The sequence below is a fragment of the Protobothrops mucrosquamatus genome, unplaced genomic scaffold, assembly GCF_001527695.2.
Source record: "Protobothrops mucrosquamatus isolate PMUCROS unplaced genomic scaffold, P.Mucros_1.0 scaffold673, whole genome shotgun sequence".
Taxonomy (NCBI): Eukaryota; Metazoa; Chordata; class Lepidosauria; order Squamata; family Viperidae; genus Protobothrops; species Protobothrops mucrosquamatus.
This window is the reverse complement of record NW_015386961.1, coordinates 150013-167904: the sequence shown is the minus strand read 5'-3', so window position 1 is coordinate 167904 and position 17892 is coordinate 150013. Positions and strand designations below refer to the sequence as shown.

At 37.8% G+C, this 17892-nt stretch overlaps 2 non-coding genes across 2 annotated transcripts; both read left to right on the top strand.

The window, feature by feature from the left end:
- The first annotated feature begins 4437 nt into the window (after positions 1 to 4437).
- On the top strand, positions 4438 to 4509 carry TRNAE-CUC. The gene has a single exon. It is a non-coding gene; the product is annotated as a tRNA-Glu (tRNA).
- A 3246-nt stretch (positions 4510 to 7755) lies between these two features.
- On the top strand, positions 7756 to 7827 carry TRNAE-CUC. The gene has a single exon. It is a non-coding gene; the product is annotated as a tRNA-Glu (tRNA).
- Positions 7828 to 17892: the final 10065 nt, after the last annotated feature.

Below are 17892 nucleotides of genomic sequence, written 5' to 3'. Positions count from 1 at the left end.
CAAACAGTTGCTGAATGAGTGGTTGGTAAATGATGGCTACATGAAGAATTATAAATTCACCAAACCAGGAAAACACTAAAAACAATTACATCATTGTTGGAAAGACAATGCAACACCAGATTTATAATCTTAGATCACCAATTGTCAGCCTTTTGAGGTATGCGAAGTCAAAAACAGCCATTGAAGGGATTCCAGGAATGCTGCTTTATTAATATAGGGCATAATAACAGAGTCTTGAATGCTTATCCAAGTTTCTCTTTATCCCATTATATACTAGAGAAAATCAAAGTTGGATTATCTTGAGTTTCTTATTATTTATTGAATGTATTATGGATGCCCACTCCAATAAACTCTGCTTCTGTCTCTGGACTGTGTAATCTCTTATCCAAGTACTTTCTTAACAGCTGTTTCATAACTTGTCCAAGGTCAGTTTTAAATGCATTTATTTAGCAAATAATTGTGTGTGCTTTCTGCTTAATAAATTCTATATCAGTGTAATGGAAGAGCTAATCAATATTTTTCCAAATCATCATCATCAAACAATAATATCTGCCTATCCCAGGTTCTTGGGAAGAACTCAATAGGTGGGTAAAAACACCTAGATAGCATGAGATGGTCACATATTGCATCATTGGATGTTTCCCTAGGTGCAGACATATTTCTCTGTTAGCAATTTCTATTTTAGCAATGTTTTCAACTGCACATCAAAACTCCTCCACAAATCCATACTAATTTTTGAGTAATAGACTTTCAGGTCCAACTGCCTATTTGGCTGTGGAACTTGTCATAAGGCTTATTATTATTATGCTTGAGGAAAGTCCCCAATTATTGTATGATAATGTGATAATAGCAAGTTGCACTGAAACAAAATATGGGGAATACGTTGGAATGCCCCTCAGACTTTTTTGGAACAGAAACTCAGCATTTTTGTCATTGTGGGATCTGCTTATTTGTGGCTGCACATCTGTGAGTACCATAACTATTTATATCTTCTGGTCCTTCAGAACTTCTCCTTTCTGAGAATCTGAATTAAACTAGAAGCAAGCTTTCCTAGTCTAGCTACAAAAAACCATAGAAGGTGTTGAAATGCCAGGTAAACATATACTCACAATGAAGGTGTAAGAATACGGATGGGGGTTGTTTGTGCACCAAGTTGCCAGTGCAAACAGTAGGTCTAAGGTGAATGTTGAATATATATTTGCACATTTATTTGCCTGCAAGTGAAAGATGGAAGAACATTGTGTGTATGTTTGCATACCAAGTTCTAGAATCAAAAGGGAACTGTGAAGTGTGGTAATGTAGAATAACAGATTTGGAAGGGATCTTGGAAGTCTTCTAGTCCAACCCCCTGCTCAGGCAGGAAACCCTAAACCAGTGGTTCTCAACCTGTGGGTCGGGACCCCATTTGGGGTCGATCGACCATTTCATGGGGGTCGCCAAGCAAGGCTGTCCGCCATTTTTTTTGTCCACCATTTTTTTTGTCCGCCATTTTTTCCCCTTTTCCGGCGGGTGCCTTACCTCCCTTGAGCTGGGCCAGCTGGTGGTCGGCCTGCTCCGTCTCTGCCGCTTGCCAGCTACACCTCGGCTGGCGCAGGGGGCGGAACCACGCATGCGCGGCGCTCCCGGGCAGGGAAAGTCCTCGACTTACGACCGGTTGGGTAGTCCTCGACTTACGACCGGTTTAGTCCTCGACTTACGATCGGCTTAGTCCTCGACTTACGACCGGTTTAGTCCTCGACTTACGACCGGTTGGGGTCGCGGCATTAAAAAGGTTGAGAACCACTGCCCTAAACCATTTCATACAAATGGTTGTCCAATCTCTTCTTAAAAACTTCCAGTGTTGGAACAGGTTGTTTCACTGATTAATTGTTCTAACTGTCAGGAAATTTCTTCTTAGTTCTAGTTTGGTTCTCTCCTTGGTTAGTTTCCATCCATTGCTTCTTGTCCTTCCCTCAGGTGCTTTGGAGAATAGCTAGACTCCCTCTTCTTTGTGGTAAGCTCTGAGATATTGGAACACTGCTATCATGTCACCCCTAGTCCTTTTTTTCAATGTAATGTAATCCAAGGTCAGTGGAACACTGGAAGTGGTATTCTCTATAACAAACTTTGGAATAAGCAAGAATTGATCTAGGTTAGAAACTGGATACAACAGTTGTTCCCAGCTGGGGTTTGCCCAGCTGGGTGGGGTTTGCCCAGCTAAGCCATAGAGGAGTACAATCTTTACTCAAGCTGTTGCTGCTAATGAGGTGTTAATTCTGTCAGGTCTAGAAGTACTTCTGACCTTGAGAGTTAACAACCACTAATTGGCATGGTGTTTTTTCTACCAAGGTCGGTGGTCTGTCACACAGGCTGCAGCAGGACCATCCATATAAAGTGGAAGACGATTCAGCATGCTATATCTATGCCTGATATTCTCTGTCTACACTATAATCCTGCAAGACAGAAGATTTATCAGAAACTTCGAGAAAGTAGGCCAAGAATGTAGAAAGGCTGCAAGGTTTTGTTTTTTTTCCAGATATCCTTGCTTCATTCCTTTACCGAGCATTGCAACAAGTATTGTTTCTTTACACTGAATTCGCTCCTGGAAAAATAATTTTAAAATAGGGCCAACAGGCAGAAACAAGAAAAATTTGCCACATCTTCAGCAGAGATAATTGAATGAGAAGTATGGCTGGGAAGTACAGCTTATCTTTGAGAGAAGGAACAAAAACTATGAAAATAAAACTACACTTCAATACATCTGCTAGAAATCAAGAAATATTATACATTATTGAGCAAATTCAACAATTATAAAAATGTTTTCCTATCTTATAATGCCTTACATTGATGAAATAGGTTTTTTTAGACTGCAAGTGATCTAAAAGCACAAAACCTTAGCATAACTATTGTTGTTAAGCAGGGTACAGGTACTCCTTGACTTATGACGACATTTGACCCCAACACTTCTGTTGCTCAGTGAGACATTTGTTAAGCGAGTTTTGCCCCATTTTACAACATTTCTTGCCACAGTTATTAAGTGAATCACTGCAGCTGTTAGGTTAGTAACACAGTTGTTAAGTGAATCTGGTTTCCCCATTGACTTTGCTTGTCAGAAGGTCGCAAAAGGGGATCACATGACCCCAGGACACTGCCCCCATTATAAATATGAGTCAGTTGCCAAGTATTTTAATTCTGATCACGTGGCCATGGAGATGCTGCAATATTTGTAAGTGGGGAAAACGGTCATAAGTCACTTTTTTCAGTTGTAACTTTTTTCAGTTGTAACTTTAAATGGTCACTAAATAAACTTGTAGTTTCAAGTGTTTGTATTGTCTTTTACGTATGTGTCTTTTTGGTATATCAACATTAAATAATATAGAGCATTCACACCTAATTCTTAAGAAAATAGCTTATGGACAGTTAGTAGAAAAGCTATTGACGTTCATTCCTACAGGATTATATTGTTAGTCAGCATTCTATTATATGTTTAACTACTTCAGAGTAAGCCTTACTTATTCCATAACTGACCAGCGATAATTTTGTTCGAATGTTATTTTTTCCTCAATCTGCTTCATTTCATGGACACTTTGAAAAAAATCTGCCTTAACATTCATTCTTTAGATTTATATTCCATCTTTCCATTTTGGGAACTCAAAACATCTCCTCCTTCTTCCTATCTTTCCAAAATAATTCCCTGAAGTAGGAAGAACTGAGAGAAAATGGCTGGCCCAGCAAAGCAAAAATAGACTTGAAGCTGAATTTCTCTATTGTACTTCTAGTCTTGTGCCTTAACCATCATACTCCCTCACTGGTAGAGTGTTTTTACACATGTTTATAATTCCAGAAGAGGAATCTTTTGAATTTTCAGAGCATATTCTGACTATTTTGTGGGTAGTGATTTATCCATTCATGACATGGCTGGCCACAAAAGTGTTCTTGCTCAGAAAGAAAACTCTCACAGTCTCTAGCAGGTGTCAGATGTGGAAAGCCAGGCTCTGCTCTATTCTCAACCACAGAAACTCAGTGTAGTAGGTGACTTTGGTTCATTCCTGTATCTTCATTCACTGTAACTCACAAGGTGGTGAAAAATTGGAGGAGGGGGCACCATGAGCTTCTAAATAAAAAGCAGGATATATATTTAATTAATACATAAGGTAATTGCCTGACATTTCTGTTGTTATAAATCTTTGCACTTTACATTTATTAATCAGAGCACATTTATTCCTTAGAGTACTATACTATTCTGTTTGTTCAATTTCCCTCTCAGCTTTCATTCATGCAAAGGTTCCTGGTGTACATAGACTTTTCTCTTCAGAAACAATCAATATATAGAGAGAAAAGCAGCAGCAACTGGTCCTATATCAGAACAATTGAGATTATGTACTGAAGTAGCCAAAGAGGAGTGCAATAATTTTTTATTCTGTTGATATACAGCAAACATAACCCTTACAGCTAACTTCCCTGGTGGTCTAGTGGTTAGGATTCGGCGCTCTCACCGCCGCGGCCCGGGTTCGATTCCCGGTCAGGGAAAGAAGTTTTTTCCGTAGCTAATCACAACTAAATCTAATCACCGGAAAGATTTTAAAGACATTCTTTTAAAACCAGCAATAGAAAGGCTTTGTTTCACTCTTCCTTGGTGACAAAGGCAAGTTTTCGTTGTGCTGCAAACTCACTTTCACTACTGTTCACTAGGTGAATAATTTCTGTCCTGCAGCGTTATTTCCTAGACTTTCAAGAATAAATTTGTCCTCTTCAGGTTTGGATTTCAAACTTCTAATGGAATACAGTCTTTTACAAATTTCCAGAATAACTAATTAACTCAATGACATTGATTAGACACTTCTTAGACATGTATATGATTTTAAACTTTATACAGAGGACTGCAAAAATAGGAAACAATAACCACCCCAAATACTTAGTGCAGGATAAATTGTTTTCCTCTGTTACTTGAAAGCAATGTTTTTCACCTCAGCAATTTTAAGATATGTGGACTTCAACTCCCAGAATTCCTTACCCAGTGATGCAAGCTGAGGAATTCTGGGAGTTGAAGTTCACACATTTTAAAGTCGTTGAAGATGAAAAAGCAACTTAAACAAAGCTTTAAAGCATTGACCTCTGCTTGCAGCATAGCTAGGGGAAAACAACAAAATTACTTACCCTTAATAACTTGAGTTGGTATTTTCACGGTAGAATGAAAATCAAAAAAGCCTCCCTGGTTGTATAAACTATCCTGTTATAATTTAGATATTAGAAAACATCAGATTGGGCATCAGAGATGAAGCAACCATCTTCATTTTTATTGCTCTTCAGGGCTCATTGTAACCTATAAGGAGGATATAACCTTAAATTATATTTTATATTTTACCTTTTTAAGAGCTCTAGGTTCATGCATATATTATCTGCCCAAAGGAAGTCCCATTAAATGTAATAATTGCCTTTTGCAGTGAATGCCTGTAATAAAATAATTAATAATAATGGGACATAATTCTAGGTAAGGGTACAATTTTGGCCATCCATTCACCTAAATACCAGCAACCTCTTAGCCCAGAATTGGAATAAAGGGGGGGGGAATGATGATAAAAAGAATGACTGGCAAAAGAAAGCAAAAGTAGTACCAATAGTAATAGACACCTTGGGTGCAATCCCAAAACAACTGAAGCACCATGGGCACTGACAAATTCACTATTAGTCAATTGCAACAAGCAGTTTTACTAGGAACAGCTTATATCCTGCAACAATATCTGTAACACCATCAAACATCCATATCTATCTATCTATCTATCTCAGGTTTTTGGGAAGGAGTCAATAACTGGATAAAAATGCCAAATTCATTCTGAACATCTGCCTGGCTATGCAACCAACTACAACAATAACAATAATTTATTAAATGTATATGCCATATGACTCCCAGCAACACTTTTGTGTTGTGAAACAATACAAAACAAAGAACAAAGTTGGCAAAGATAACAAAGCCAGATGGTACAAAGGAAGAGAAGAGAATGGGCTTCAGTCACATTTACCAAAGATCTGGATGTTCTTCAGGATCCTTCAAAATATCAGGAATGGGGTGCCATTCAGATCCCAGGGAGAACCTCATTGCAGAGGACAGGCTTCCAATGTTGCAGTATATGGCTTTGTTTAACTGAAGATATTTGGAGCACGCCAGATCAAATTGGCTGGGCAGATAGTATTCATTTTGAACCCAGTAATGCACACCCATTTTTCTCAGGAAAGGCTCAGAGGCCATGCATTGTCTGGGGAAGCAAGTTTCTGTATCTAAAGTACAGTACCAGCTGAAGGCTATATTGTACTCCTCGACCACATTGAGTAATTATGCCACCAATGCAAACATTTGCATTTTTTAAATGATTTGGAAAAAAGGGATGATGTTGGCGCTTCCTGAGCTTCTGTGCCCTAGTCCAGTTCTTGCTCAGTGTTAGCCTAAATCTGGCCCTGAAACTTAAATACTTGCGTAGATTGTTCTCTGTGGCTTTTCCTCTTAAGGAACAAAGTCACCGCTGTTTCTTGCCTCTTTGCTTGCTTCAAATTTGGTTTGTAAAAGAGAACTTCTCAATACAATACAAAGTGTCCCACTCTGCACTTCAGGACCCCAAACAGCACTAAAGCAATTTGTTTGATTCCTCTTTGAATGCAATCAAAAGTCATCCAGCTGAGGAGAGCTTGCATTTTATGTCATACTTTTGTTCAGCACGTGGAGGCGCCCAAATCCCTGGGAGCCCTAAGTCACAGTTACTTGTCTTTTAGACAGAGACTCCCGTGCCAAACAATTTTCTAAAGGCTTTCCCTTGCCTTCCTTAAAATGATTAAGAGAAACATATTTGGTGTAAAGTCTCTATTATATGAAATTCCATAACTAATTGAGAGATGCAGAAAGCATCTTAATACCATGGGTAAGTTAGTGGAGCACAACTTTCTATGTAAATAGCCTTGAATCACTTGAAATGTGGCATACAGTCTCCATTTCCTTGGAGTTTTGAATCTCTTGCTGATGTGAACCATCATAGAGGCTCCTTGCCTTAATGTTCTCTGGCATTAAGGGGTTATTTTGTGATATCTGTGAGAGCCCACTGAAACTGGCCTTGTGGCTTTAAGCTTTGAGGTCACCTTATCCAAGGATTTCTGCTATTCCTATCCCTCCTTTTTTTGACTAATATATCAGTTCCAATCTTGTACATTTCATACACAGTTTTTAATGTGCCATTTATAGGGAGTCCTTGTCTTACAACCATCCATTAAAACAACATTTGAAGTTACAACAGCACTGAAAAGAGTGCTTATGACTGGTCTTCACACTTATGCCCATTGCAGCATCCCCATGGTCACATGATCTGTGCTATCTGAGGGATAGGCCGTGGTTGGAAACACTGAATAGAGTTTTCATCACAGCTACTGTAAATTTATTTACACTTCTCTGAACAGCAGCGCAGTCAGTTCAGTAGAATTGCTGATTTTTCGCAGTTTTCAGTTTCAGCATCAATTCAGCCAAGGAATGGTGTCCGCCTCCCCCCCCAAAGGCAAGATGCAGGGGAAGAGTACCAAGAACGCAGAGGACCAAAAAGATAAGAGGGTTTTTAACAAAACCAATAATGTGTTGTGGTTCAGTTGCCAGAGTTAGTCTCCTCAGCTTGGTGCAAAGTGGCCTTTTCGATTGAAAAGCCATTTGATTCGGGAAAATATACTAACAAATATGTTAATGTAAAGAAGCAGGACTTGGATTGATTGGTTTAAAGGAAAGAAGAAAAAATGAGTCAGAGGTCCCTGGTGGTCTAGTGGTTAGGATTCGGCGCTCTCACCGCCGCGGCCCGGGTTCGATTCCCGGTCAGGGAAGGAGTATTTTTAAAACTTTAAACCTCCCGAATGTCTCTCTTTCTTCTGCTTGGGACAATAGTATATAATGTACAGCATTGTTTTTTTTTTCTTATAAGTTAAAAGGAGGGAGTCAAAATTAATTTGCATTACCTGTTTATTTGGATAACATGTTCTAGTATATTTATCTGAAAGGAAGATTGTCCCGCCGGATATAGTTTTTTAAATGAAAAAGTTATTTATGGGAGGGATTTTTCTCCCTATTTTGAGAATATAGTTAGCTAGCTGGACCTTTCCTGTCTTCTATCTTGTCTAAATTTCATGATTGCATTCCTTTGAGGTAATTTACTATCTCCTGCTTAAATTCCTTTGTAGTTTTTGAAAACAACAAAAATTTTGCTGCTGTTGTGTACCAAAATGAAGCTTTACTCTTAAGCAAGATAGTCAAGTCTTCAGCCTACTTTCTTTTATTTTTAAGCCTCCCTATTCAATAACAGTATGGCAAGCAAAATGTTGCAAGCAAAATTTCTGCTGTTTGTGCCAGAGTCATCCCAGGATAAGAGTCTGTTCAATATTTTCTTGTAAGCAGGTGTACAAAGGCAGAAATAAAGATGAGGATAAATGAATGGATGCAATGTAGTGTTCTATTACTTGCAGTTCTTTCTCCATTATTAAGTTTTTAAAAAAGCTTTAATTGTATAACAGCATCCTGAAGCACAATAAGTCTTTTCTATGAAATCATCATTGTGTTGATGTTGCATGAGTTTTTCATAAGATCCAACAAAAACCATGATCAAATCCTATATGTAGTGATTCTCCATGAGGTTAATCAGAAAATCTCCAAAATTTTTATGATTCCAGGGGCCAAAAATTAGGGATGAGAAGCATGGCCACTGGAACCTTAATTGTTGTGGTTTGGACCATATTTATCTTTTATTTTATGTTTTCTTAAGGATATTGAATTGAAATTCTATCTTTGTGAATTGATGCACCTTTTGTACATAGTGAGAATCAGGAAAAGCCAGCGATGATGGGTGATTAAAGACAAATATACATGGAGTTTATTGAAGTAGAGAAATGACATTTTTTAAAAATTTAAATTCCTTTTTTATATGCTTTCTCATTTTAATTCTTTGTGCTGAGTTGTATTTATTAATTGCACACTGCCTTTCAGTTCATTGATATCCACATGAACTGCAATTACAATTGTTTCCAGGTTTTTATTGTATTTCTGTGTGCTTTAAAACATATACATACTGCAGTAAAAAAAAAATATGTAAGCAAGATTAAAAATTAAATACACAGCATTTAGTAGCAAAACACCAATAAACTTGTCTTTAAAAGGTTTTCACCTGTATGTATCATAATAATGAGATATAGGGAAGCAGCCTTTTCAAAATGCATAATTCACACTGTGCTGCCTCTGAGGTTTGGTGGCTAGCAGCTGCAGCAGGAGTCCGCTAACTTAGCCATCACCATATTATGGCCACTTTTTGTTCCAGTTGAAGTGTTTAAACTTTAAACTGTTTTCAAAGGTACACATTGCAGAGCACATTAAAGTAATCTCAGAAGTGTATAGGGCCTTTTAAGAAGTTTAGGAAGGTTTAACAGAGGTTAGATTAGCAAAGGCTAGATTTTAAATTCCTTGGTTGGCATGTATTGTGTAGAGTATTATGAACAATGATGGCTGCTATTATACCAGTAATAATATTTATTTGGTGGTGGTTTTTAAAGCCTAGGGCAAGAGTTTTCCCCTGTTCTCTTCTTTGATAGAGAAAGTGCAATAAGTATCCTGAGAGCCATTTGCTGGATCTCTAGTAAAAAAAATATTGTAATATACCAGAAGGGGTCACACTAGTCCCATAATGCAAGCTTCTGATTTGCTGTTTCCTCAGAAAAACCTGCTTATTTTTTTTTCCTGTCAAATCACATGAATTTGGCATAATAATGAAGGTTTGGTTTGTGGAAGCAATTAGGTTTCATATCTGAATCTTATGTTTAAAACCGTTCATAAAATAAATATTGTATAAAAACAATAAGACATTTATGTGATTAAGGAACATACTTTTGGAAATACACTGTAAAGGAACTTTTGGCTTGGCTGTCCCAATCCTAATATATATTTTCTTCCCATTCCTCCAGTGAGGAACGGGAAAGTTCTCTGTTCTATTAGCAGAACACAAGCCGGGGGTATTAAAATTATCCTAAATTAGTTCTGAGTTCTTGGAGATCAGCTGCTGTGCAGCACAAGGGATATCTGGTTAGAAATAAGCAAATCATATCTTCACTAGTTAGTTACCTAAAATGTAATAGTAAAGGTTTCCCCTTTCCAGTCGGGTCCAACTCCAGAGGGTGGTGTTCATGTCCATTTCCTAGCCGAGAGACCCAGTGTTGTCTGAAGACACTTTTGTGGTCATGTGGCCAGCATGACCATACACCAAGGCACACAAAATGCTGTTACCTTTCCACTGAAGTGGTACCTATTTATCTACTTGCATTTGCATGCTTCCGAACTACTAGGTTTGCAGGAGTTGGGGAAGGGTCTCAAACTGCTGTTCTTCCGGTTAATAAGCCCAACTTGTTAACCTCTATGCCACCACCACTCTTAGTTATCTAGGCCTAGTAAAATCTAAGGTTGGCTTGATCCATAAGAGGCCCTTTTGAATACTATTTCTTCTTTCTTCTTTTATTTTTCTTTAAAAGACTAACACAATGGCCACTTTGAAAATGTTTCAAAAATACAGTTGGTTCAGATGGTAATTGGTACTTTATATTACAGTGATGGATAATCTTGAACATATGCCGCTGCTTGAGAACTTAACTAGTTACTAGTCCATTTCAGAGGGCCATTCAAAGCACCAATGGTACATTTCAAACTACATATGGCACAGATCCAAGTCTGGAACTTATTAATTAATAATAGGCACCACATTTAAAAATGAGAAAAAGTCTCGACTGGCCTTTGTATATCCAAAATCAGGGGAGGGGAAAGAGGTTTTTTAAATAACACAACTTTCAGAAAGATTTGTGTCACAGAACCTTTCATTTTACAAATGAAGCATAGCTGCAGTTTTTCACAATAATGTGGGGATTCTTACTCTCAGACTAAGAGAGAGTTAGATTTTGGAAATCTAAAAGGATGCAAAAATTCTGGAAACCCAGAAAGAGCATCTTGGTAAATCTGGCTTCTTAATATTCTTAGGTTTGGGCAGTGTCTATATTGGATACTCTTTGCAGTATTTGATTATCTAGGACAGGCGTCTTCAAACTTGGCCCTTTTATGACTTGTGGACTTCAACTCCCAGAATTCCTCAGCCAGCATGGGCTAAGTTTGAAAACCCCTGATCTAGGAGCAAGTTTATGAAGCCAGTCTAAAAAAACATAATCACTTTTCTTCAGGTGATCAAGTATTACTGCTTTTATTTCCCCAATCCAATAATAGGATTTCTCACACTTGCAAACCTCTTCTTATATTTAATCACAGATAGGTAGATTTTCCATTTTATTTTTCCAGCCACATTCCAAATCCAGTTGCTACAATTTTCACTTAAAGAATCAGGGAGCTTTTAACTAGCACTCACAAGTCATTGCATTAGTTCTTGTTTCAGAATAGTAATGGTAATAATAATAATAATAATAATAATAATAATAATAATAATAATAATAATAATAATAATAATAATAATAATAATAATAATAATAATAATACAACAACAACAACTTAAAAACTTCCAGTGTTGGAGCATTCACCGCTTCTGGAGGCAGGTTGTTCCACTGGTTAATTGTTCTCACTGTCAGGAAGTTTCTCCTTAGTTCTAGGTTGCTTCTCTCCTTGATTAGTTTCCATCCGTTGCTTCTTGTCCTGCCTTCAGGCGCTTTGGAAAATAGCTTGACTCCCTCTTCTTTGTGGCAGCCCGAGATATTGGAACATTGCTATTGTTTAGCTATAAAAATATCTGCCAACTGTTTATCACTTTATTAAAAATCTATGCAACTCATAATCTATAAAGATATGAACACTGTTATTATTAATATTCTGTCATGCTCATGGTATATGTGAAAGAGGATAGGCTCTTACCTCTAATCAAATGCTCAGCATTGCTGTGAAGAAGGCCTTTCAGGTCCTAGATGTATTGAACATCTACATCTGTATATTCAGTAACACTCCTTTCTTGATGAAGGCACATCCACAAGAGACCAGGGCACATCCCTTCTTAAAAACCTCCAGTGTTGAAGCACCCATAGCTTCTGGAAACAACTCATTCCACTGATTAACTGTTCTAACTGTCAGGAAATTTCCCCTTAGTTCTAGGTTGGTTCTCTCCTTGATTAGTTTCCATTCACTTCTTATCTTGCCTTCAGGTGCTTAGGTTGACCCCCCTCTTCTTGGTGGCAGCCCCATAAATAATTCTTCTACATTCTCCATAATTCCTTCTGAACAGCTCTGTATCATGCACCCTTATTGCATGAAAGTTCTATAGACCAGCCTAGCTACCTAGGAGAATCACCTGATGCCCACTTGCTTAGATATCTACAAACCCAGATCTCCTGACTTGGCAGCATTTTGAAAAGCTCATTGCAAGGATTTTTTAATTTGCTTTTCTTTTGTGAAAAAGCTGAGCTGTAGAGGCGTATGAGAAATGAACACACATTTGTCTTTAACTGTGCGTAGGCATGAAAAGTGGAGATGCAAAATCAACAAAGCTGTAGTCTGTTTATATTACAGATGAATGTTGGGCAATGTCCAGTTGATTCAAAGTTCTTCAAGTTCCATTGTGTATTTTGCCAAAGAGACAGTTAAGAATGTTGTTCCCTCCCCCCCCCCCCGCAAAGTTTGAGTTAAACATGGGCTTAAATCTCACTATCATTAAGAAGACTTTACATTACTTAATACTTGTTCAAGTCTTAGGTAACATTGATATTTCTCTGATTCAATCTGTAAATTCTTTTATACACTATAAAATGGTTTGCATCTTAAAAAGGCACTGCTTGGAAAACAAGCTTTCCATTGTTCTGTTAAAGTATTACTTTTTTTTTTTTACACCAGTACACAGTTTCTACTTGTGTTTTTGGGTATCCTTGGATTTCAACATAGTGTGAGAACTGGTCAGTGTTGAGCAAGATAACACTTGGGTTTATTGCTAAGGTTGCTTCATATAATTGTCAGTGGCCAGCAAGCAATGAGTGTCATAATCCTTATATTCTCAGAAAAACACACTGTGGGTGAATAGTGATTTACTAGAATGAGTCATCCATGTATGGTTGACCAGACCTTGGCAGGCATTACAGAAATATTTAAAGGTCACGTTAATTGGAGTAGACAAATACATTTTTCCTTCATGTCTGCGGCAGCCTACAGCTATATTTTTGGCATTTTAATTTTTTTAAAGAAAGGTATCCTATTCATATCTTGTTTGTGCTTTTTCAAACAAAGTTTAAGAAAACTGTTTTCATTCATTATGCCTCAACAATGCTTAAACAATATAACTATTGTAAGAATCAATTAAAACATACGGATCTAACAAGTTTGCACACATTTTTAGCTTCTGATTTCTATGCAGCATTTGCTGGGCAGAAGGAAGAAAAACCAAAATTACTTTTTCTTTTATAGTTGATTAGTACAATATTGCGGTGATGATCAATGCACCTTCTCCAGTCTAATGGCTTTGAGTGTTGGGCAACTTTCCAAATTTCTAGTTAACTTGGCCATCTCAGTTCCAGAATTTCTGGGCTGCTTACAATATAGGATAAATAAAAGAACAAAAGAACAACAGAACCAGCCTTTATTTGTGGAAGAGAATGGATTTGTTGCTGCTTGTTTAATTTGGGAGCATTGCAGAATAAGTTCTAGCTCCATCATGCACACTAAACTTTCTCCACTATTTTCTTATCAATATATACATACACTGAATTCTTGCTGGTATCAGATAACTTATCTACAAGGCCTAAGAACTGCTGACATTGGTTATCACTCCATTTTCATTTGTTCCAGCTCAGCAGACATCAGGAACACAGCTATGTGAGCAGGCCCAAAATTCCACCTGTTAGCAGATCAAACTCTGGAAATTGAACAGAATGGGGCAGAATTTGGTCTAAGTGAAGAAGCTATTAGGAGGATTGAGTTTGAAAATGATCCAAATCAAATCAGAAAAAGGATCCTCCTCTAATGCATCCTGATAGGGAGGCAATCTTAAAACTGTTCCCTGATCCAGAGTGGAGCATATGCATCTGCGTGCTTCCCAATGCACACATAAACACCAACAGGGACACAACACACTACTGTATTTCACAGGAGAAAATACAGACTTCTCCTATGGTCACATCTGATGAAGGGATTGAAAGAATTCCAGAAATTCCATGCTTTCCCTAACATTGATATGTTGGGGAATGATTTATTGGGAACAGATTATGTTTAGGGTTTGGACTCTATCCATCCATTCATCAGCAGAATAACTGTCAAAATAAACAAGAACCAAATTCGGTGGGAAAAGACAATCAAAGGAAGATTGAATTCCAGTGCTTCCCTATGGGAGAATGAGTTGGGCAGCTGCTCAGAATGTTAGCAACTCCTCCATCCTAAGTCACCTTCCCTCTTCCTGGATGGTCATGTGGAGCACACGCAGCCTGCTCTGCACCTCCCAGTGCACGAGAACAGAGATTCAAACACAGATGCAACACGCATCATCTTCCTCAAATAGTCTTTAGGGAGAAGGTGCACATATATGTGTGCACACAGAAAATATTTTGTTGCATAAATGTCTATGAAGGTTCTCCATCATCCATCAGGTCATAGTTATATCAAAAGTGGTTTTTATTTTTCAGAAGGCACCTGGACTTTTTTTTTTTTTTTTAGAAAGAAGACGTTTCACTTACTATCTTGGTCACAGTTAAAACCCCAAGTAACTACAATGGCTCTTGGAGAGTATTAAGACCAGTTGACTGCCTAGAAAATACAATTTTTCCATCCCACCCATCCTGTCAGAATCTATCATTTCCCCCCCCCACACACACACACACCCCAACTAATGTCAACTGTCAATAACTGTCCTCCCATCTCTAACACCATCCAACTAATGAAACTTCCAGGGTAGGAAGTGAAACGTCTTCTTCCTCAAAAAATAAAATAAAATCAGTCCAGCTGTCTTTTCAAAAATAAAAATCACATTTGATATTTTGTTACACAGAATAAAATACAAGACCCCTTTTGGTAATTGTGGGGGAAGATGTACGGGGGGGAAAAATCCAGAAGCTATATTTTGCACCCTTTCCCAATGTTTAAAAATAATTCCTGGCTCTTTCTGGGCAGCATATTTTTCCTAACAGATAACTGATTCTCTATACCTAGAGTAGAAAACTGTAACCCCTCATAAGTTCAAACCGATTCCCAACAACTCTAACCTGCATGTCCAATCATAAACTACTCTGGAATCTAAAATTCAGCAACATCTGGAGAATCAAAGCAAATTGAAAAAAATGGCAAAGAAATATAATCCTCCCATCCCCATCCCACCATCCTGCCAGAACCTATCCTTCCATCCCCCCACCATCCAGTCACAACTAATGAAGCTTCTTGAATGAGAAGCAACACGTCTTTTTTTCTCTCAGGGGGAAAAAGCACCTTTGAGACAACTATGACCTGGATGACTGAGAATCTCCATAGACATCTGGAGAATCAGTTTCTTCACATGCTCTTGTGAAGTTGTTTACTTTGAGAGTCAGGATGAACTGCAGCCAGTGAGAGTATAGACAGGTAATCTTTTATTACTGTCACTGACCAACGAATTACTGAGCCTATAATGAGACGAGAACAAGATGCAAATACCTAATATATTCTATAGTAAGACAAGATGATATCCCAATGTAGATAATTTTCTTCTCCGATCCCTTCCAGGGTTCCTTAACTGACATAAAAAGCAGAAATATAGCCCATCACTTCAAATGAAAGTCCTTAATGTTGGAGCTAGTATTATTTTATACCTAGAGGCTGCAGGAAACATTTTTATAGCTTTCTAACTCCTTGAGAACCCTGCCCTCAGTTTTTGTAATATATTTTTTTCTTTTTTGATTGGCTAATCCATTGCAAGCTACAAATGTGAACACTGTAATTTTATTTTATTTTTTGCACGGCTACTCCTTTGGGCACAGATGTCATTGTTTTGATGTAGAGATTCTGAAGAGCTGCCATTAACACATTAGGCTATGATGGGTAGGTTTCAGCACAATTTCATTCAATATAAAGACAAACTGGAAGCTAGGCTAAAAAGCAGCTCTCAACCAAATGCTGCTCATGGGGCAGCTCTGGACTGAAGATGTGGACATGGGACGACGTAGTAGAGGGAAACTGGATCTAATCCTCCCGTACCCTTAATCCAGATCAAGCTCCATGTAGCTGCTATTTCCCCCAAGAAGAAGACTGCTGTTATCAATGGCAGCTGCTTTTCTTCAGAAGAAGCAAAAGCGGTTTGGGACTAGACCAGGGGTAGTCAGCCTTGGCTCTTTTATGACTCGTGGACTTCAACTCCCAGAATTCCTGAGCCAGCTAAGCTGGCTCAGGAATTCTGGGAATTGAAGTCCACGAGTCATAAAAGAGCCAAGGTTGACTACCCCTGGTCTAGACTAATATAGGAACAAAAGTTGCAGCCTAACACTATGACTCTCCCATTCCAGGTTAGGGTCACTGTAGTTTCCACGTGCATCAACAATTCAGCAAACATGCAACAGGTGATTGTGTGCTTATCACTTATTTAGTCCCAAGTTAGTATTGATTTGGATACTGAATTGTATTTAGCACAAGTTCACCACACGTATAAGAAACTAAATTGAATAAAACCTTAAGTGAAACTGTGTGCATTTTTAGTTGTGTAACACAATGCAACCTCTCAAGGAAACTACCACCATCTGGGCTTGCGTTAACTTTTAACACATTCAATTTCTTCTCTTTCACTGATCACATCAAAACAATATCTGGAAGTCAGTCAAAAAAAGACTTCATTTAATAAGTGATACATAAAACTTTTGCATAGAAAAAAGGGTTACCAAAATAATGAACAATTTGCCCCTCCTCCAACTAGGAAAAGTATTTTTAAAACAAATATTTTAAAAGTACATTTGTATAATGTTTAACATTCTGTTTATTGCTTTCTCCACACAGCAGAGAAATGAAGTGCATAATACATGCTGTGCTTTCATTTACCTTGCCCTCCCCCATCATTAACTCTAGCTCTTGAGTCAATGAAAAAAAATACTTGTGTTATTTCATGTTGCTGTAATAACAATAACAAAGCAAAACATTTTTATAGTACTGCTTGTATGGGTAATTAAAAAAAAAACATAACTTACATCTTCTGGGTTGTGAACTGAACCCGTACAAAAAAAGAAAACAAAATGGCAGCAAAAAAAACTAACCCAAAAGTTCATGTTGCTGATACTACAGCTCAGCCTTTGGCAGTCTATTTCCTTCCAGATCTCCTGGAATACAATTGCCCTAATTTTTCAGGTATGTATGATCAAAGAGAATCAAATTGAGCTCCAATGAAAGCCAGTTTTCAATCAGATATGATTGAATGGAAGAAAAGAAAATGGCCAAAGGATAAAGAACTGTAGCTATTTAATCATACCTCTTTCTGTGACAAAAAAGGACTCTAATCTAAAGGAAGCTGTTTCCCAGCTTTCAAAAATGAACCAGACTTATCAGCTGTGACTTTACCAAAATGCATCAGTATAGAAACGGTGGTCAACTTATGCACGCTTATAACTTGACACCAAGCATTTTACAAAAAGTGCCAGAGGCTTGTAATTTCTTAAACCACACTGAAAGTTTAGTGCTTGTATCAAAATTACGCTGCAGACATTTGATAGATCCGCACAATGAAAGTAAACTAGATGAGATTAAGTATATACAATCTCAGCAACCTTGTTATTCTTAAAATTCAACTCTGCATAGTTAGTTTGGTAGGGTTCCACTGATGCTAAAGGACTGCCACCTTACTGTTTGTAGAAGTACTTATTCAGAAATTGTATCCCTATTCTGGATCTTATTATTTGATTCCAAATTCTATTGTTTCCTCCCCAGCATCATTTTCATGT